This window comes from Stegostoma tigrinum, chromosome 39 (assembly GCF_030684315.1).
Source record: "Stegostoma tigrinum isolate sSteTig4 chromosome 39, sSteTig4.hap1, whole genome shotgun sequence".
NCBI lineage: Eukaryota > Metazoa > Chordata > Chondrichthyes > Orectolobiformes > Stegostomatidae > Stegostoma > Stegostoma tigrinum.
The window spans coordinates 7,271,851-7,293,647 of record NC_081392.1 but is presented as its reverse complement, the minus strand read 5'-3'; the positions used below and the strand labels follow the sequence as shown (position 1 = coordinate 7,293,647).

Here is a 21,797-nt window from a genome sequence, read left to right as displayed (position 1 = left end):
GAACACCACCCCCTGCAAGTTCTCTTCCAGGTCACTCACCATCCTGACTTGGAAATATATTGCTGTTCCTTCACTGTCACTGGGTCAGAATCCTGGAATTCCCTCCCTAATGGCATTGTGGCACCCACAGCAGGTGGACTGCAGTGGTTCAAGAAGGCAGTTTACCACCACCTTCTCAAGGGCAACTAGGGAGAGCAGTGCTGCCCATGACCCACAAATGAATAATAAAAAAAAGCACAAGGAGATCTTGAGCCACACAGTAGCATCTCTTGCTCTGGCTCAGAAAGTCTGGGTTCAAGGCCTTATGAGGGCTAATTCTGGTACAATCAGAGTCAAGCAAGGCTGAGGCAGTGCACAAACATTGTTCTCCATCCTCCTCACTTCAGCACCCACCCCATCCCCAAGAAACTTCCCACTGGAATGGGATCTCTCTACGTGACAGGTAGGAAAATGTTCAACATGTGCCTCCTATACAGAACCAAGACACCCCAACCTCTGTCATCGGGTTGCAATATGCAGATGACACTTAGGTGTGGACACACGCAGAAGTCAAGCCCTAAACCAATGCTGACACAGCACATTCGGAGAGGTGGATGACAGGCCAAACACCTCAAAAACAAAAGGCTTCTAACCATCTGTTCACCTTGTACAAGACATCCTCCTGAATATAAAGAGCCATGGATAATGTGAATCATTTCTTATACCTTGGAAGGCTTCTCTTGAGCTACAGCAGACACTGCCACCACCTTCAGTGTACCAGCATGGCCTTTGATTGTTGGAGGAAATAAGTGCTTCATGACAAGTCGAGCATTGTGTTCATGGGTTACAGGGAAGCAGTGCTAGCTAGCCTCCTGTGTGCATTGGCATGGATTATGCAGCAGACACCTGAACATCCCCAAAGAAGTGCCCACAGAGACGTTCCTGTGAAATCCTGCAAATCCATATTGGTGCTCCAACATCAGTGTTCTCTCTCAGGCCAACACCACTAGCAATGAGGCACTCGTCTTTTTTTGTCACTCAGCTACATTGTATGGTCCATGTTTACTGCAGGCCTATCCGCAAGAATCCCAAAACCAGATCTCCACTCCGAACTTTGTCACAGCAAGCGATTGCCACGATTGCAGGGGAAAAAACATCACCAGAATCCTTAAATCTTTTCTGATAAATGCAACATTCCTACCAACACATAGGTTTCTTTTGCTCAAGGTCATCCAAATTGCTGAAGAAGCATCCAAGAAGGTACCAATTATTTCAAGCACCTCAAACAGGCGCAGATGAGGGCTAGGTACAGAGAGAGGAAGGAGTGTGCTTATGAAATGTTGTTAATACTTGGTTTGCTTAACTCTTGGCCAGTAACAAAAAATAAGTATCAAATCTACGTGTCAACATTTTTCAGTTAATAACTGGGATTTCGAGCTTCTGTTTAAAAGTTGCTGCCCTTCTTCGCTGTCCTCCCTCTCGCTCCTTTACCTTCTCAATTCTGGGGGATGCCCTTGTTTTGAAGGTGATGTTGTCTATGTTTCTGTCTGTGGAAGAGAAAGGGAATCCTGTCGATGTCACACGCGTCCCCGCAGCCACCCTCCCGGAAGCGCGCGCGACCTCCCGCGTGCCCGAGCGGCTCCGCGTTCCCGAGTGAAGCGGAGGAAGCAGCCGCTCCACGGTTTAAACGGGAGGAGCTGGAAGCAGGTAAGAGACCAGGAGCTGGGCAGAGCCGGCTGCCGCCTTGCACCCCCTACCCTTTTCTCTGTGATTCAATCTCACCCCGACCTCGTAATCTGATGCAGACCAGAGGGTTCCGTCTGCCTCTCTGTCTAACCATCTCTCTGTGGCTCCATCTGTTCCTCTTTCAGTGTTTCCATCTCTTCTCTCCCACCAGTATCCCCCCGCCCGGTCTCCCCTCCTGTCTCTTTATCTATCTGTGTGTGTGTATCTCTGTACTCACTCACTATCCCATGCCCTCTCAATCCCTGTTCCCCTCAGTCCCTTAGTCCTTATCTCTGTCTGCTCCCCCGCCTCTCTTTTTTCCATTAATCAGTGTATTTGTCTTCATGCCTTTCTCTTTTTGTCTCTTTGCCTTCGCTTCTGTCTCTCCTGATGAATTCCATTAACGTTTCCTGATAAATATGTTGAGAAGTTGAATTATGTCCTAAAATTGGTGCAACTGGTTTCAGGGTAAAGTGCCGGGCAGTGCCAGTCTCTGTCTCTCTATGTTGCCCAATTGCACCCTCACCAGTCTGACAGATCCTCACTAGAGATCCCCGTTCAGATTGTTATTTTTCTCTAACGTTGTGATAGGGAGATAAAAGTGGAGAGATTAGTCCTCTGTGCTATCAATTTGTGGATGCCAACATGTGTTTATTTAAACTGACCCCTTTGTCAATTGATTCAATGTATTTCACTCCTGACTTCCTTTATTTTGTATTTAATGCCGTTAGCTTGTACTCTACTGTGAAGATTTCAAAATGTCACTTATCCTTTTGCCCTCATTCCCTTGCATTGTTATTGCCTTTTCCTCGCTACCTTTCAGTGCCCTCAAAGTACTCAGTGGGGCTGTATCTGCAGTGGTCGGGGCTACAAAGCTGACCAGTGCTGACACTCTCCTCTCTGTGGCTCTTAACACCTTTCACAGTGGCGGCTTCCTGGATCACATGTGTAAACCTTCCCACAGCTTTAAACAGCTCCTAGAGAATGTGAAGGTTCAACTGCTTGTCAATCTGTAAATTCCAATGTTACATCGTTCAACCAAATGTACAAATGTAAGACCAGATTCATTCTCAAGTCCGGGGATAGGAGCTGAGAAGTTTACAGAATAGGATTTCAATAAAGAGGGAGATCATTCACCCATATTACCTGTGAATGCTTTTTGTATGGGGCATCTAACTGGTCCAACTCCCTTACCTTTTGCCCATAATGTTACATTTTTCCACTTCAACAATTTATACAATTCTCCTTTTAAAATTCTTACTGCATTTGCTTCCAGAACACTTTCAGGCAGTGAGCCCCCAAGAAATCACACCACACTGTGGGCGGAGGGAAGAAAGTACTCCTCTATTTCTGAATTGTAGAGATGACCTTTAGGTAAATTGACTTCCATTAGTCCATTGCACATCGCTGGGGATTTTCCAAACAGATTTTAAATGGAATGTTAGAAATGTGTGATGGAAAGCCTCATTATTTTGATTAAAAATAATTTTCATTCATAACTGCATGACAATAATTTTAATGTGTGGTTTTAGTATTTGTATGAAGTCCTCTGCTGTACTTTGGGAATTGTGCCTATTTCTTGTAACCTCCTGTTCTATTCACCAAAAGTGCTTGATTGTATATTTTATGTTACACAATAGAACATAGAACATAGAACAGTACAGCATAGGACAGGCCCTTCGGCCCACGATGTTGTGCCGAGCTTTTACCCTAAACCTAAGGTCTATCTAACCTCCACCCCTACCTTATATTATCAGGCTTATGCCTATCTAATAGTCACTTAAATGCCCCTAATGAGGCCAACTCCACTACCCTCTCTGGCAATGCATTCCATGCCCCTACCATTCTCTGAGTAAAGAACCTACCTCTGACATCTCCCTGATATCTACCTTCTTTCACTTTAAAACTATGTCCCCTTGTAATAGCTACCTCCACCCTTGGAAGAGATCTCTGGCTGTCCACTCTATTTGTACCTCTGACCATTTTGTACACCTCTACCAAGTCACCTCTCATCCTTTGTCATTCTAAAGAGAAAAGTCTTAGCCCTCTGAACCTTTGAACAATGAACAGTTCTCTGTCATTGTAACATACTTAGCTATTATTATGCACTATTATCAGTCACTGCTTTGTGGGTTGGTCATGAAAGACCATGTTTTGAAGACTCTGATTACATCTGTCAGACTCTGCCTTCCGTTTAACATGTGGCCTTTAGTGTGCTTCTGAATTCAAAAGGGTTTTATTTGCAGCTGGAAAAATTGGTCAGGCAGTCAGTTTAAAGTAGGCTTTACTGTTTGTTATAGCATATTAAATAGGTGGTAACATATTAACTAGGTATAAATCATCCTAGGCTCATTCAACATAAAAAAATGAATGTTTTGACCATGTTTCCAAGAGCAATGAAAGAATACAATAAGAACGTTCAAAATGGTTACTTTATGGAACTTGGGAACAGGAGGATTTCATTCAGCCCATCCAGTGTTCCACTATTCCGGTAGACTATACCTGATCAGTTGCTTAGCTTGAATTGAACTTGCTTCCATTCCTCACAACTTTTACCTGATAAGAATCCACTAGTTTCAACTTTTGGTATTGCCCACCAGCCTCAATAGCTTTTTTTTTAGCAGGGAAAGAATTCCAGATTTCCACGAGCTTTTGTGTGAAGACGTTCCTCCTAACATCACTAATGAACAATCTTGTTAATTTTAAAGTCACACTCCAGACTTTGGATTCACCTGCTGAAGTCCATAGTTTTTCTATCTCCCTAATATATGGTTTAGAACACCTTGACCAAATCATCCCTGAACTTTGTCTGCTATATCCAAAGCCAGGTTACTTGCTCATTGTCTCCTGATGCTTCACTCTGAGTAGGTCTTTGCAGTGCTGGTTTGCCCATTTCATTTTGCTCTCAGGCAGGATGAGAGGCAGGTCCTCAGTCGACCTCAGCAAGAACTGGAATAAATTCACAGTTTTCATATTATTCTGACCACATGTAGCTAACTGAGCTAACAAGTGCACTTTTTTTTAAACAAAGCAAAGGAAATCTAACCTTGCACACTGCCAGTAGTGATTGTAACAAGGTCAGCCAGATGGGCATCATAGGATATGAGTTCCCTGTGTTTGGGGCTGTTAATCTGGTCCAATCAGGGAGCCCTGGCTGACAGATATCGATAAGCATGTCAGAGGTTCGCTTCACTCTGACTGAGCTGGATCAGTGTCACATACTGTGCACATGTAAATAAAAGGTAATTTAGTGGCATAATACTAGCCTCTGTGGAGTTATTTCAGCGGTGACGAGAAAAAAATGTTCCTGAAGAAACTTACTTGCAACAGTCATCTTTGAGTTGGGAGGTAAGCATTTCTGGCATCATGCCATTATTTGGGAAGCTTGACTCGTTCAATCCCGTCTTCGAAGATTGAGCCCAGTATGTGGAAAAAATGTATTATTTTTTCCAGGCAAATGACATCGGGGCAGATGGAAACAATGGGTAATTTCCTTGACAGCTTGTGGACCTGCAACTTTTTTTGTTATGAGGAGCCAATGTTTCCTGAGGCGCCAGATACTAAAACCTTTCAAGAGTTGATGGATTCAGTTAAGGAATATATGATCCCAAGCCTTCTCTAATTCTTAGACGCTGTCAGTCTTACTTGGCAGTTTGAGAACCAGGGGAATCCATGTTTGAATTTAAGACAACTGGCAGAAGCATGTGACATTGGTTTAACCCTTAGTGAGATGCTGAGAGACCGTTTGGTATGTGGGATTACTGATGTAACCATGCAAAAGCATCCAATAGCTGAAGTCTAACTGGACTTCGAACAGGCACTACAACTGGCTTTATTTGAAGATGCAACGTGAGTGACATGGTATGCTGATGGAAATGGACATGCTCACCAGGCTGAATGAGTTTGGGGGACACCACTTGAATGAAGGCAATTTGCAAAACTTCATCTAGGACATACCCTGAACAGAGGGACTCTAGATCAGCCCACAGCAAAACCCCAAAATAAGCCAAGCCTCTCCCAAATAATTAACATTTTCTTCAGAATCCGGGCTGGCAAGCTATTATAGTTGCTGTCCTGGTGTGGACTTGTGACAGTTAAAGAAGCCCTCTCAGCCTGAGCCAAATAAGAGAATGTATATGCCAGTATCCAAGAGACTACACTCCCTGAAAAGCCTACCTCCACCTGGCTTGGAACAGTCCAAATTTGCAAGCAATAGAAAAATCAGATCCAATCAAAATAAAAGTCTGGTGAAATGGTTAACCTGGCGTTGCTGTGTCAGCGACTGCTTTCATAAAATTTGATCTCAACTCCAAACCTCACGTTTGTGTAAGACCTTGGCTAGACTGAGAACCTGTACTGGGGGATCTTTACAGATTAAGGGTACAACTTCATTTCCAGTCTCTTATCAGAAGCAGCAGGTTCAGCTACCACTGACTGCAGTAACAGCCATGAACACAGGGATGTCTAACTTGAAGAAGTTGTCGTCCTACCTCCAGAAATACCTCATTGGACTCCCACTTCCTACAGACTAAGGAGGTGGCCATGGCAACCCGCATGGGCCCAAGCTATGCCTGCCTCTTCGTAGGATAATTGGAACAGTCCCTCTTCTGCAGCTAGACTGGCACTATCTACCTCTGCCTCCGCTACATCGATGACTCTATCAGTGATGCCTCATGCTCCCACGAGGAGCTTGAACAGTTTGTCAACTTTACTAATTCCTTTCACCCCAACTTCAGGTTCACCTGGACCATCTCTGATACCTCTCTCTCCTTCCTGGACCTCTCTGTGTCCATCTCTGGTGACTACCTGAAACTGATATCTATTTCACGCCCACTGACACCGCCAGCTTGGTAGATGACACCTCCTCTCATCCACCCTCTTGTAAGAATGTGATCCCCTACTCCCAATTCCTCTGTCTCTGCTGTGTCTGCTCCCAAGATGGGGCATTCCACTCCTGAACATCCCAGATGTCCTCTTATTTCAAGGGCCTCAATTCTTCCTCTTCAGTGGTTGAAAATGCTCTTGACCGCATCTCTTGCTTTTCCCGCACCTCTGCCCTCACCTCCCCTCTCTGCAACAAAGACAAAGACAGATTCCCCTTGTCCTCATGTATCACCCTACTAATCTCCAGATTCAACGTATCATTCTCTGCCACTTCAGCCACCTGCAATCTGAGCCCACAACCAAGGATATATATCCTTCCCCACCCCTATCTGCCTTCCGTAGGGACTGCTCTCTCCGTGACTCCCTCATCCGCTCCATGCTCCCCACTAGCCCCACCATCCTGGCACCTTTCCCTGCAACCACAGGAAGTGCTACACCTACCTCTACTCCTCCCCCCTACCTCCATCCAAGGAACCAAAAAAACCTTCCACATCAGAGAGATGTTCACCTGCACATCCACCAATGTGGTTTACTGCATCAGCTGTTCCCAATGTGGCCTCCTCTACATCGGTGAGACCAAACAGAAGCTTGGAGACCGCTTTGTAGAGCACCTGCACTCAATTCACAACAAACGATAACACCTCCCAGTCATGAACCACTTCACAACTCCCCCTCCCACTCCCTCGACGACATGTCCATCCTGGGCCTCTTCCAGTGTCAAAATGACACTACCTGAATACTGGAGGAGCAGCACCTCATATTCTGTCTTGGGACCCTACAACCCAATGGTCTTAATGTGGACTTTACTAGTTTCAAAATCTCCCCATACCCGATCTCACCCCATGACCAACCCTCCCTCTCATCCCCACCTCCTTGACCTGATACAACCTGTCCCTATTCTTTCCCACCTATCTGCTCCTCCCACCTCATTGACCAATCCCCACCACTGCCTACTATACTCACCTACCACCATCCTACTTACCTTCCCCAGCCCCATCCCTCCTTTCTCTGTTTATTTCAGAGCTCCCTTCACCCTCCTCCATTTCTGAAGAAGGATCCTGACCTGAAACATCAGCTTTTTTCCCCCTCCTCTGATGTTGCCAGGCCTGCTGTGTTCCTCCAGCTCCACACTGCGTTATCTTGAACACAAACTTTTTGGGTGAATTTGGTTGACAAAAATTCATTTGATTCACTCACTACTGTTTGTTTTAAAATGGCTGTCTAAGTGAAGTCCTAATTAAATATCGGGAAGCTTTTCAGGAAGGTCTGAGGACTGTCAAAGGAGCCAAGGCCACCCTGCATTTTGACCAGGAAGCAATTCCATGAATCTGCAAGGCCTGCTCAGTGCCATTTGCCCAATGTGCAAAAGTAGAGGCAGAAGTCAAGAGACTGGGAAAGCGAGGGAATCATCAAACCAGTACAATTTGCGGAACAAACTGTGAAGCTTGATATCAGTGATAATGGGAACTGCAGATGCTGGAGAATCCAAGATAACGAAATGTGAGGCTGGATGAACACAGCAGGCCCAGCAGCATCTCAGGAGCACAAAAGCTGACGTTTCGGGCCTAGACCCTTCATCAGAGAGGGGGATGGGGTGAGGGTTCTGGAATAAATAGGGAGAGTGGGGGAGGCGGACCGAAGATGGAGAGAAAAGAAGATAGGTGGAGAGGAGAGTATAGGTGGGGAGGTAGGGAGGGGATAGGTCAGTCCAGGGAAGATGGACAGGTCAAGGAGATGGGATGAGGTTAGTAGGTAGGAGATGGAGGTGCGGCTTGGGGTGGGAGGAAGGGATGGGTGAGAGGAAGAACAGGTTAGGGAGGCAGAGACAGGTTGGACTGGTTTTGGGATGCAGTGGATGGGGGGGAAGAGCTGGGCTGGTTGTGTGGTGCAGTGGGGGGAGGAGACAAACTGGGCTGGTTTTGGGATGCGGTGGGGGAAGGGGAGATTTTGAAGCTGGTGAAGTTTGTAGGTTACGTCGACAGTCCCTCTTCCGCACCTACACAGGCCCCAAACCCCACCTCTTCCTCCGGTACATTGATGACTGTATCGGCGCCGCCTCTTGCTCCCCAGAGGAGCTCGAACAGTTCATCCACTTCACCAACACCTTCCACCCCAACCTTCAGTTCACCTGGGCCATCGCCAGCACATCCCTCACCTTCCTGGATCTCTCAGTCTCCATCTCAGGCAACCAGCTTGTAATTGATGTCCATTTCAAGCCCACCGACTCCCACAGCTACCAAGAATACACCTCCTCCCACCCACCCTCCTGCAAAAATTCCATCCCCTATTCCCAATTCCTCCGCCTCCGCCGCATCTGCTCCCACGATGAGGCATTCCACTCCCGCACATCCCAGATGTCCAAGTTCTTCAAAGACTGCAACTTTTCCCCCACAGTGGTCGAGAACGCCCTTGACCGCGTCTCCCACATTTCTCGCAACACATCCCTCACACCCCGCTCCCGCCACAACCGCCCAAAGAGGATCCCCCTCTTTCTCACACTCCACCCCACCAACCTCCGGATACAACGCATCATCCTCCGACATTTCTGCCATCTACAATCCGACCCCACCACCCAAGACATTTTTCCATCCCCATCCCTGTCTGCTTTCCGGAGAGACCACTCTCCCCGTGACTCCCGTGTTTGCTCCACGCTGCCCTCCAACCCCACCACACCTGGCACCTTCCCCTGCAACCGCAGGAAATGCTACACTTGCCCCCACACCTCCTCCCTCACCCCTATCCCAGGCCCCAAGATGACTTTCCACATTAAGCAGAGGTTCACCTGCACATCTGCCAATGTGGTATACTGCATCCACTGTACCCGGTGTGGCTTTCTCTACATTAGGGAAACCAAGCAGAGGCTTGGGGTCTGCTTTGCAGAACACCTCCGCTCAGTTCGCAACAAACAACTACACCTCCCAGTCGCAAACCATTTCCACTCCCCCTCCCATTCTTTAGACGACATGTCCATCCTGGGCCTCCTGCAGTGCCACAATGATGCCACCTGAAGGTTGCAGGAACAGCAAATCATATTACGCCTGGGAACCCTGCAGCCCAATGGTATCAATGTGGACTTCACCAGCTTCAAAATCTCCCCTTCCCCCACCGCATCCCAAAACCAGCCCAGTTCGTCCCCTCCCCCCACTGCACCACACAACCAGCCCAGCTCTTCCCCCCCACCCACTGCATCCCAAAACCAGTCCAACCTATCTCTGCCTCCCTAACCTGTTCTTCCTCTCACCCAACCATTCCTCTCACCCCAAGCCGCACCTCCATCTCCTACCTACTAACCTCATCCCACCTCCTTGACCTGTCCATCTTCCCTGGACTGACCTATCCCCTCCCTACCTCCCCACATATACTCTCCTCTCCACCTCTCTTCTTTTCTCTCCATCTTCGGTCCGCCTCCCCCTCTCTCCCTATATATTCCTGAACCCTCACCCCATCCCCCTCTCTGATGAAGGGTCTAGGCCCGAAACGTCAGCTTTTGTGCTCCTGAGATGCTGCTGGGCCTGCTGTGTTCATCCAGCCTCACATTTCGTTATCTGTGAAGCTTGATAGGTTTGTTTGTCTTTGTGGGGATATTAAACAAGCCTTATAGCTTGGAAACTGTTTGTTTTCAATTTGTAGAAATCCTGCTTGAAGTTAGATGCATGTTTCTCTTTGAGAAAGGAGTTAGTTCATAGAAGTTAGAAAATAGGTTACCTCAGTGTAAAGGTTTTAGTTTGAATGTTTCAGACCAGAAGTATTTGGTTCGAAGCCAGAAGGGGCTATTGGAAGCTGAGAAAGTCTAAACTCAATTGTGTGACTGTTCGAGGAAGAGGCTATCAAATTTTCGGACTGGAATTGAAAGAAACTGTTAAAACTATAGCTGTGATAAAGAAGCAAACTCTGTTTGATGTCTGAGTGATGGCATCGTATTTTTATTGTGTTTTGTAATCTGTTGGATTGTTTTATTTGTAAATAGCTTGGTTTATTCTATTTTATCTTCTTTCCTTTTGCATTTTAACAATAAAATCAGATCTGTAGCATTGCATGATTGGGGTTCAGTGAAAGACCCCCTCATTAAATTTGTAAAAATATGATGGATCAGACCAGAGTTCATTGTGGGTACCTGATCTGTCCAGTAATAACATCAGCTGGAATCATAATGCCTTATATCCTCCAGGCTACAGTGTGCATTTGAAAGTGTAAGCTGCAACAGCAATTTGAGCTCCTTTGGGGCTGGGGGGGTGTTGATTGGATTGGTTAGCTGTATGGCCACTGTGGATCTGATTGGTACAAACAGCACTGGATTCAATTTCCCCCTTTTCCAGCTGGATTAGGGATCTGACTCTTTCCATAACCACTGGAGAGGTTGCCATGCTGCAAATTGCACCTGCCTTCAAACACAACGGAGGAAGAAGAGGCCCTGATATAATTGTGAAATGACCCGGGGAAATTATATACTTCACCCATTATAAGATATCCTAATTACAAAAGGGTAGGCAGAAATGTTTTGTTTGCTTGGTCACAACTTATTTCTGGCTTTGTATCGTAGTTCCAAGGAAGAGATTGCAGAAAATTTTGCTAACAGTAAGACAGAAATTAGTTAAAAGAACCAATATCTAATACAGATGAGCTCACTGTTGTCCTTTGGCTAATTAGAAAGGACACATTCCAGTAGGCATCTCTGCGAATAGGGCCGTTTTCTGACGAATCAGATGAGTGAACCAAGTATAATGTCTCATTCAGGTGATACAAAGTTAGGTGTGGAAATAAGTTTGCTGAAGACACTGAGAGGTACCAAAGCATTGTGGATATATGGAAATGGGCAGGAATGCATCTGGTTGAATGTAATGAAGGGTAAATTACAATGTTATCAATTTCGATCAGAAAAACAGATGATCTTTAAATTGCGTATACTCAAGATAGATCAGAAGACATTTTGGGTACGTAAAAATTCTAAGGCTATGAGGACAGTGAGGTAAGATGGGTTGAATTAGAAGATCAACCATAGTTTTATTGAAAGACAGAAGGCTTGAAGGGATGAATGGCCTACACCTGCTTCTATTCCTAATACAAATCAACAACATGAAGGTAAGAAATAGACTTGAAACAAGCCCGTCAGCAGGCTTCATTATAAAGAGAAAAAAAGCTTTCAAACAAGTGAAAATACAAACAGAAGGACGTCATTCACTCATTTTCTCAAGTCTGTTCTTCCATTCTGTGAGATTGTTAGCTCAATTGCATTTTCTCACCTTTGCTTTCGATCCCTCAACACTCTTACCAAACTAAAAACTTGAATCTTGCAAACATTAGTTAGCCATCAGCATAGAATCACAAGATTGTTGCAGTTTTGAAGGAGGCTGTTCAGCCTGTTGTGTCTGCACCAGCTCTCTGTAGGAGCAATCTACCACGTGCCACACCGCTTCTTCTCCCATCTACTGTGTGGAGGGAGATAGTTTCATATCATTATTAACCTTGTCTGAAGAAAGGCTCATGATTGAACTTTCATAGAGTCATTGTCATTATGGCACAACATGAGGTAATTCAGCCCATCTAGTCCAACAGGGTTTCTGTAAAGCAATCCAGTCAATCCCATTCCCTCACTCTATCTCCACAGCCCTGAAAGCTTATTGCCCTTAAACACAATTTTTTTTTGGAAGTTTAAGTCATTCATCATCTTTGCTCCAGCAGTCTCATTGTCAGGGAGCTCCAGGCCGTTGCCTCTCAGTGTGCAGTACGTTTTGCCTCTCGTTCTTGGAAGATCAGCTAATGGGACATTGGTTCTTTGTCGACCTTATCAAAATCTGTCATAATCTTATGAATCTTGATCAGATCTCCCTCAGTTTCCATTGCTCCAAGGAAAACAATCCCAGCTTCCGAACACAACAGCTCCTCCCCCTGGAAGCAGTCTGGGAATCTCGGTTCCCCTCTTTTATGGGTCGTCACATTTTTCCTGGAGTGTTCTGACCAGAACTGAATGTAATAATCTAATTAAATTTCTGTTTCTGTATGTGTTTGGGTCAACTAATGCATATTAAGCAATTCTGTGGTCTGAATGATCTTCCACCAAGCATGCCTTTGCAAAGCTGAGGGTCAATGATTTATTATTGCTCCGTGTCCCCCACTTTAAATTAAAATTTCAGGAAAGTATATCTTTCGGCCTTTAGCAAAAGAAAACAGGACTATGATACCCTGTGGCAATCACCATTGTAGTTTTTCCACCTCTTTCACCTGACAGACTTTCATGAAAATTGAAGCAAATGAAATTCTATTGATTTTTCTTTGCATTAATTGAACTGTTTCGGAACTTTTCAGGAACTGGCAGATTGAGTGTCCCATCATTCTGGACAAAAACTGTAGAAAGAACCTGGGGAGGTTGTAGACGTGTGTGGATATAAGAATATAAGAAATAGGAGCAGGAGTAGGTCATCTGGCCTGTCGAACGTGCTTCGCCATTCAGTAAGACCATGAATGATCTTTTCATGGACTGAGGTTCTCTCATCCACCCACACATCATATCCTTAATTTCTTTACTGTTCAAAAATCTGTCTATCTTTGTCTTAAAAACATTCAATGAGGTAGCCTCAACTGTCTCATGGTAGGGAATTCTACAGATTCACAACCCTTTAAGTGAAGAAATTCCTCCTCGACTTAGTCCTAAATCTGCTCCCCTTTATTTTCAGGCTATGTTCCCTCATTCTAATTTCACCCACCAATGGAAATAACCTCCTTGCTTCTATGTTATTTATTCTTTTCATAATTTTACATGTGATGTGCCCCCTCATTCTTCTAAATTCTAATGAGTGCAGTCCCAGTTTACTCAGTCTGTACTCATAAACCAACCCTCTCAATCCAAGAATCAACTAAGTGAACCTCCTGTGCACTCCCTCCAGGGCTAGTAAATCCTTCCTCAAGTAAGGAGACCAAAACTGTACACAGTACTGCAGGTATATGTAGATGGAGCACCATCTTATAATCCACAGGGATATCAGTCAGGTGTAACAATTTTATAGTGGTTAGGTTTCTGTTAAGTTTAAAATGATATATTGCAAATACTACCACCCCCATCTTTCCAAGGCAGCGTTTGTCAAAAGGGCAGCAGTCTAGGGAGTTAGAAAATGAACACCTGTGTAGGAGTATGTGAATATCTTTCAGTTATTTTACAACTGCTTTATTTCAAGTGTATGATTGGCAGTCTATTTCAGATGCACCAAGCTGAAATCAGTGATAGGTTTGGTTATTTAGATAGGTGAGAGAAGTTAGTACTGTTCTCTTTGAGGAAGAAAAAAGTTACAAGAGATTTAGTAGAGGTATTCAGAATCATGAGTTAATAGAAAAACTGTTCCTGAGGCTGTGATGGCCAAGAACCCTGAACTGAATAGCTGTGGCAGATAGTGTCATAGTGATCATGTCATTGGATTAGTAATCCAGTACAGAAATACAGGCTAACATGTTGGGACATGACTTCAAATACCACAGTGGCAGCTGGTGGAATTTAAATTCGATTAATAAAATCAGGAATAGAAAGCTAGTTTCAGTAATGGTGACCAAGAAGGTGCAATAGGGACATTCAAGTGTGCCTCTTCATATGTGACTACAGGCACAATCAGCTTTGTCCTCTGCTAACCATAGGAAGACCTTTAAACATTTATTTTGTTTCCCATTAGAAAACTATCATGCAATGTGAGCTTTCAGACATTAATTGTTAGCTCTGATTACTGGAATATTCAAAGATGAACTTTACCAGAAAGTAAACTTTCCCAGAAAGTAAACTGGCTAATCTGTATTTATGCGAGACAGAATAATGGTAGTTACCTTCTCAATGCCTGAAATTTAAAACATGTAAATGCCATGAGAAAGAGTACATGTTTAATTTTCATAAGAATTTATGTGCTAAGGGAAAGGATGCTTTGACTTAAGTTATGATTAGATGCTGGGTCTATCCGTATCTGTTATTAATTTTTAAATAGGGTTCCTGAATCACTGTGGTCAGCTGGGAACACATTGTCAACTCTACAGCCAGTTATAAAGACTTTGAAAACTGAAACACCCAATTGTTTTGGTCTAAGAAAATACAGCAGTGTATTGTGTTGATATTCATTTTGTCAGTTTGTCTTCTGTCAAAATGTATGTTTTTCAGTAAATTTTATTGGTTGACATGCCATATACTTGTGGTACTCCTGTGATTTGCAATGATCAGGAGTTAAGGGTATGTATTTATATACTGTGTAACATTGTGAGGAAAGAGTAGGTTGAGAGCCCTGAAGGACTTTGCACCTCAAGTCCCTCTTTCACCGAGTTACATGGACCCACCACAGGAACATCCCTTTTGGATTAATATGTTCAAGGTTTTCAAACTCATTGTGGAATCTGCATTCACACAGAATTATCAGGTCAGCTGACAGATCAGAAGGTAAAACTCAGCAAATATGGAGAAAGGATAGGCAATATGACTCATCTGAACTAACTGATATAACAAAAGTTTACCAGTCTGATTCTTGGGGTAGCAGGACTGATGCATGAAGATAGACTGGATCAGTTACGACTATATTCACAGGAGTTTAGAAGAATGAGGGAGATTTCACAAACCTCTATAAATTTTCAACAGAAGTAGGTAGGGCAATCACAGGGAGATGTTCTTGACCTTGAAAAATGTCGGTATTACAGAGGAGGAGGTGCTGGACATCTTAAAATGCATAAAGTTGGATAAATCCCCATGACTAGATCAGACGTACCCCAGGACCCTGTGGGAAGCGAAGGAAGAGATTGCTGGGCTCCTTGTTAAGGTATTTGTGTCATTGATAGCTGTAGGTGAGGTGCTGGAACACTGGAGGTTGGCTAATGTTGTGCACTGTTTAAAAAAGATGGTAGGGTCAAGCCAAGGAACTGTAGATCAGTGAGCCTGACTTTGGTGGTTGGCAAGTTGTTGAAGGGAATCTTGAGGGACAGGATTTACATGTATTTGGAAAGGCAAGGACTGATTAGGGATAGTCAACATGGCTTTGTGTGGGAAATCATGTCTCACTAACAAGATTGAGTTTTTTAAGGAAGTAATAAAGAGGATTGATGAGGGCAGAGCAGTGGACGTGATCTATATGGACTTCAGTAAGGCTTCGATATGGTTCCTCATGGTAGTTAGCAGGGGGAATCACATGGAATACAAGGAGAGCTAGCTATTTGGGTACGGAACTGGCTCAAAAGTAGAAGACAGAGGATAGTGGTAGAGGGTTGCTTTTCAGACTAGAGGACTGTGACCATCAGTGTGCCACAGGATCGGTGCTGAGTCCACTACTTTTTGTCATTTATATAAATGATTTGGATGTGAACATAGGAGGTACTGCTAGTAAGTTTGCAGATGACACCAAAATTGGAGGTGTAGTGGACAGCGAAGAAGGTTAGCTCAGAGTACAATAGGATCTTGATCAGATGGACCAATGGGCCAAAGAGTGGCAAATGGAGTTTAATTTAGATAAAGGTGATATGCTGCTTTTTGGAAAGGCAAATCAGGGCAGGACTTATACACTTAATGGTAAGGTCCTGGGGAGTGTTGTTGAACAAAGATACCGTGGAGTGTAGGTTCACTTCCTTGAAAGTGGAGTTGCATGTAGATACGATAGTGAAGATGGTGTTTGGTATGCTTGCCTTGATTGGTCAATGCATTGAGTTTTGGAGCTGGGAGGTCATGTTGTGTCTGTACAGGACATTGGTTCGGCCACTTTTGGAGATTTGCAAGCAATTCTTGCCTCCCTACTATAGGAAGGATGTTGCGAAACTAGAAAGGGCACAGGCTTGGACAGTTGGATCTATGGGAAGAGGCTGAGTAGGCTGGGGCTATTTTCCCTGGAGTGTCAGAGGCTGAGAGGTGACCTTATTGAGGTTTATAAAATCATGAGGGGAATGGATAGGGTGAATAGACAAGGTCTTTTCCCTGGGATGGGCGATTCCAAAACTAGAGGGGCATAGGCTTAAGATGAGAGGGGAAAGATTTAAAAGGGACTAAGTGTCAACGTTTTCGTCAGAGGGTGGTGCATGTTTGGAATGAGCTGCCCAAGTGAGTAGTGGAAGTTTCTGTGATTACAACATTTAAAGGGCATCTGGATGGATATATGAATAGGAAGTTTTAGAGGGATATGGGCCAAATGGTGGCAAATGGGACTAGATTTAAAGAGGATATCTGGTCAGCATGGATGAGTCTGTTTCCATACTGTGTATATCGATGATGAATCTTTAACTGAAGAGTTCCAGCCAGCATTAAAGTCTACGAACAAATTGATAAAGTAGACCAGTCAGTTCTAGTGGCTGAGACACTGCTCAGTGTGCAGCAATCTTTCAGTAACACAACTGAGAATCTGAAAAGGTTTACTTCAGAATTAGTCAGACCATATGGCTGATTGAAAACGCATGGGAGATGAGCTGCACATCAGTCCATGGAAGCCAGACCAACTTAACACAAATTCAGGACTTGTTAACAAAAATAGAAAGTGTTTAATCTAGGCGTCCAGGATACTGAAAACAAGATACGACATCTTCCAATTAGATTTCAATTGCTTGATCCAAAATCTGCAGGATAATACAAGGAAGAAAGAGCACCTGCCTTTTATGAGACATTCGGGAGATTAAGGGCCTTCTAGATAGGGCAGTAGGCCGATGACAAGGACTACAAAGAGAAATGTTCTCTACCAAGAATATCCAAGAGAAAGAAAGACCTTCTAGCAGAGAAATGATCCACAGATCAGAACCAGGATCAACAGTCCTCAAGACTAATACTTACCATTTTTCAAAGTCTGAAGAGAGTGTATTCTGAAAGAAGTGGAAAATGCCCAGACCACCTGCATTTGTGACATCAGAGACTTGCCGGGGAGTCGTGTTAGCGGTAAATGTAGTATAGTTTTATATATATGGTTGCATAATGGGTTAATTATGGGGGATGATGCCTTGAGGGAGGGAAAGTGTGTGTAAGGTAATGCTTCTGAAAGGGTTGATGTTCATGTTACATTGGTTCCACCCAATCTATCATGTCACACACAACTTATGGTGAAGACAGGGTGTTCTATCTAGGCTAGCTTTCAGGTGGAATCAGTATGCCTGATAAAATGTAGTTGTACTTATTGCTATCATTAATAAGCCTTCTTATTAACTAAGAAAAGTGCCTCTTCTGTACAAACTCCATGATGGATTGTCCTCTATCGCCAGTCGCTAGATAGGCCCAACACACAGCAAAGACAAAGGTCAATTATCAGCAAACAACTCTTATGCGCATATTGATGGTGGTGGCAAATAACATGATATGCCAGGAGCTATCTGGGAAAACACTCCAAATACCTTTGGATAACAAAAGTCTGTAAATCTCAGATGTATAACTAATGACACATTTTGAATCCATTCCTGTTTGTGGAAGAGAATTCCAAACTTTTACCATCCTTTGTATTGAGAAATGGTGAGAATCTGCTATTACAATGAATGATTAAGTGAATAGTGTGGTTACATTTAAGGGGAAGCTAGAGGAGATGAAGAAGAAGGAAAGGTGGGATGAGACATGAGTGCACCATAAAAATCAGCATGGACCGCTTGGGCCAAACAGCCTGTTTCTATGCTTATATATTCTGTCTTCATCATTGATAAGCCTGCTTCTAATTTTTGTCTTGACTCCTAGTCATAGATTCCCCAATAAATGAAAGTCTTTCCCAATCTATCCCATCTGTTCCCTTTATTCGATTAATCCATTCCCATTGTCTTTTCCCCATGGCTCCTGTTTTTTTTTATCCATTGAAGTAGTCATCCAATTTTCTTTTGAATGCTCAGTTGTGGGTTATATCAGGTCACTGGGCAAATCTTATGGAAATTACTGGAATTGTCTTGAATGATTGAAGGCCTGGCACACGCAATGTCATTCTTTTCAATCATTAATGGGATAAGAGTGTCACTGTCTAGGCCAGCATTTATTGCCATCCCTAACTTCCCAGAGGATAGTTAAGGTAGCGAGTTTTGAGAGTGAACAGCCAATGGGGAACTTCAAACCAGCGTCTCCAGGAAAACAACACATACAGACCAAATACCGAACTACAGGAGCAACCATCCCAACACCCACAAACGAAGCTGCATTAGAACATTATTCCAACGAGCCACCTCACACTGCAGCACAGAGGAACTACGCAGACCAGAGGAAAATCACCTATACAGCGTATTCAAAAAGAATGGGTACGCTATGAACACAGTCCGGCGATTCCTCAGCAATAAACCCAAACAAACAGACAAAACGGGCTCAGAAACCATAACCACGCTCCCCTACATCAAAGACGTTTCCGAAATGACTGCCAGACTACTCGGACCTCTTGGCATCAGGGTAGCCCACAAACCCACCAACACACTAAAACAGCAGCTAATGAACTTAAAAAGACCCTATACAGACAACAAACAAAACAAACGTGATCTACAAAATACCTTGCAAGAACTGTGACAAACACTACATTGGACAAACTGGCAGAAAGCTAGCCAACAGAATACATGAACATCAACTAGCCACAAAACGACATGACCCACTATCACTCGTATCCTTACACACAGATGAGGAAGGACACCACTTTGATTGGGACAACACATCCATCCTAGGACAAGCCAAACAGAGACACGCATGAGAATTCCTAGAAGCATGGCATTCTAACCAGAACGCCATCAACAAACACATTGATTTGGAGCCAATCTACCATGCCCTGAGAAAAAGAACAGGAAATGACATCACCAACGCAAGAAATGACATCACCAACCCAAGGAAACCTAACCAGATAAATAGAAAGCGGGACATAACACCAGCGCTTCATCAGAGGCTCACTGATGATGTTACCTAGAATGGTGACAAAACGTCTGAAAACTAACCTTCCAGCTCAGCGAGCAAACTCATATCCAGGGTAGTTAAGGTCAGCAACATTGCTGTGGGTCTGGAATCACATGTAGTCCAGACCACGTAAGGATGGCAGTTTCCTTTCCTAAACAACGTTAGTGAACTATTGGGTTTTTCAGTCAAATGACAATGGTTTCATGGTCATTCTCAGACTCTTAATTTCAGATTTTTATTGAGTTCAAATTCTACCACCTACCATGGTGGGATTCGAATGCAGCTCCTTGGAACATTGCCTGATTCTAGATTAACGGTTCGGTGATAAAGGCCATGTAGCAGAAGTGAGGCGGAAGGATAGATGAGTAGAAGTAGCAAGCCAGTAAGTTCAAGAATATAAAAAAAACCTTCAATATCTATTAAAGTCTAGCCTTTTTAAACAAATGTGGGTATCACCAGTAAGGTCAGCATTTATTGTTCATTCCTAATCCCCTTCCACCCCAATTATACGCTCATCCACTGTTTTCCATCAGGCAGAAGATACAAAAGTTTGTAACGTGCCAACAGATTCAAGGACAGCTTCTTCCCCCTATTATCAGATTTATGAATGGACTTGTCATTTATTACAATCAATTTTTCTATGGACCTTTTCCGTGCTGTAACACTATATTCTGCATTCTGTTCCATTACCTTTATGTACTTATGTAAGGGATAATTTGTCTGGATATCACGCAACTCAATATTTTTCACTGTATCTTATTACACATGACAGTAATAAATCACATCAAAGAAGATGGTGGATAGCTGCCTTCTTGAACTGTTGTAATTGGGAAGTAAGGACACCCAGTTGCTGTAGATGGTCAGTTAGTATCATTCTGATGCTACATATTTGTACCAGAAGACCAGGCAATTTGACTTGGACAAATCCATGGACATTGCGTGCAGTGGATCAAAGGCACAAGCTATATGCCAAAGGATCTTTTCAAAACTCCACCAAGTGATTATTTGCCAAAGCCCCATCTAGGTTTCATTGTGCAGCTCACAAACACACCACTTGCATGCACACTATCATTTCATTCATAACTCTACCTTTCAAATTCAGCCCCTTGGCCCCTGGAACCCCACCAAATTCAACATTTCTTGATAATATGGATACCAAACATTGAAGGTAATGTCTGAAACACAGTTCTATCAATGCCATAAACAACATTCACTTAAATATCTAAGTCACACCTTCAGCTCCACATAACACTTTGTGGCTTAAACAGCTAGCAGTTGGATAGAAAAATGCCAACAGCACAGGGATTGATCCTTGTGCTGGTTGAGATTAACTTAAGATCTGTCTTCACACCCTACCTTCAGTAAAAGCCCAGGGCACTTTGCTGTGGTTTGACAAACAATCACCAAGCTTATCTTCAGGTGAAGGACTGAAGGAAAAACGATATATCTCAACACTTTCCTTGCTCTTATCACTGAAGACATTGAGCAGCTGGTTTCAACAACTGATCCACTGATTTCTACCTTACTTTGTAACCTCAAGCAGGGTAACATTTAATATATTTGAGACTTCACCTTCTCACAACTTTGACCCATTTTTATGGTCTTCATGCTCATCTGTGTTGAAGACCAGTAAATTGGTCTGTCTGAGTCTGTCTCTTCTGAATTCGTGATAATAAAATGTGAGGCTGGATGAACACAGCAGGCCAAGCAGCATGTCAGGAGCACAAAAGCTGACGTTTCGGGCCTAGACCCTTCATCAGAGAGGGGGATGGGGAGAGGGTTCTGAAATAAATAGGGAGAGAGAGGGAGGTGGATTGAAGATGGATAGAGGAGAAGATAGGTGGAGAGGAGAGTGTGGGTGGGGAGGTAGGAAGGGGATAGGTCAGTCTGGGGAGGACGGACAGGTCAAGGAGGCGGGATGAGGTTTGTAGGTGGGAAATGGAGGTGCGGCTTGAGGTGGGAGGAGGGGATGGGTGAGAGGAAGAGCAGGTTAGGGAGGCAGGGACGAGCTAGGCTGCTTTTGTGATGCACTGGGGGGAGGGGACGAGCTGGGCTGGTTTTGGGATGCAGTGGGGGAGGGGGAGATTTTGAAGCTTGTGAAGTCCACATTGATACCATTGGGCTGCAGCGTTCCCAAGCGGAATATGAGTTGCTGTTCCTGCAACCTTCGGGTGGCATCATTGTGGCACTGCAGGAGGCCCATGATGGACATGTCATCTGAGGAATGGGATAGGGATTTAAAATGGTTTGCGACTGGGAGGTGCAGTTGTTTATTGCGAACCGAGCCTCCGCTTAGTTTCCCCAATGTAGATGAAGCCACACCGGATACAGTGGATGCAGTATACCACATTGGCAGATGTGCAGGTGAACATCTGCTTAATATGGAAAG

The 21,797-nt window shown here is 44.0% G+C and overlaps 1 protein-coding gene across 3 annotated transcripts in view; it reads left to right on the top strand.

The window, feature by feature from the left end:
- The first annotated feature begins 1,582 nt into the window (after nt 1-1,582).
- Nucleotides 1,583-21,797, top strand: part of LOC125447648 (sodium/calcium exchanger 3-like) — a 349,017-nt gene continuing 328,802 nt past the window's right edge. For 2 of the 3 annotated variants that reach the window (XM_048522237.2, XM_048522234.2), the window contains exon 1: nt 1,602-1,686. The gene's annotated coding sequence lies outside the window, so the exon portion shown is untranslated. Of the gene's footprint in view, nt 1,687-21,797 lie in introns of all 3 variants that reach the window. The other variant, XM_048522235.2, reaches the window with a different exon arrangement.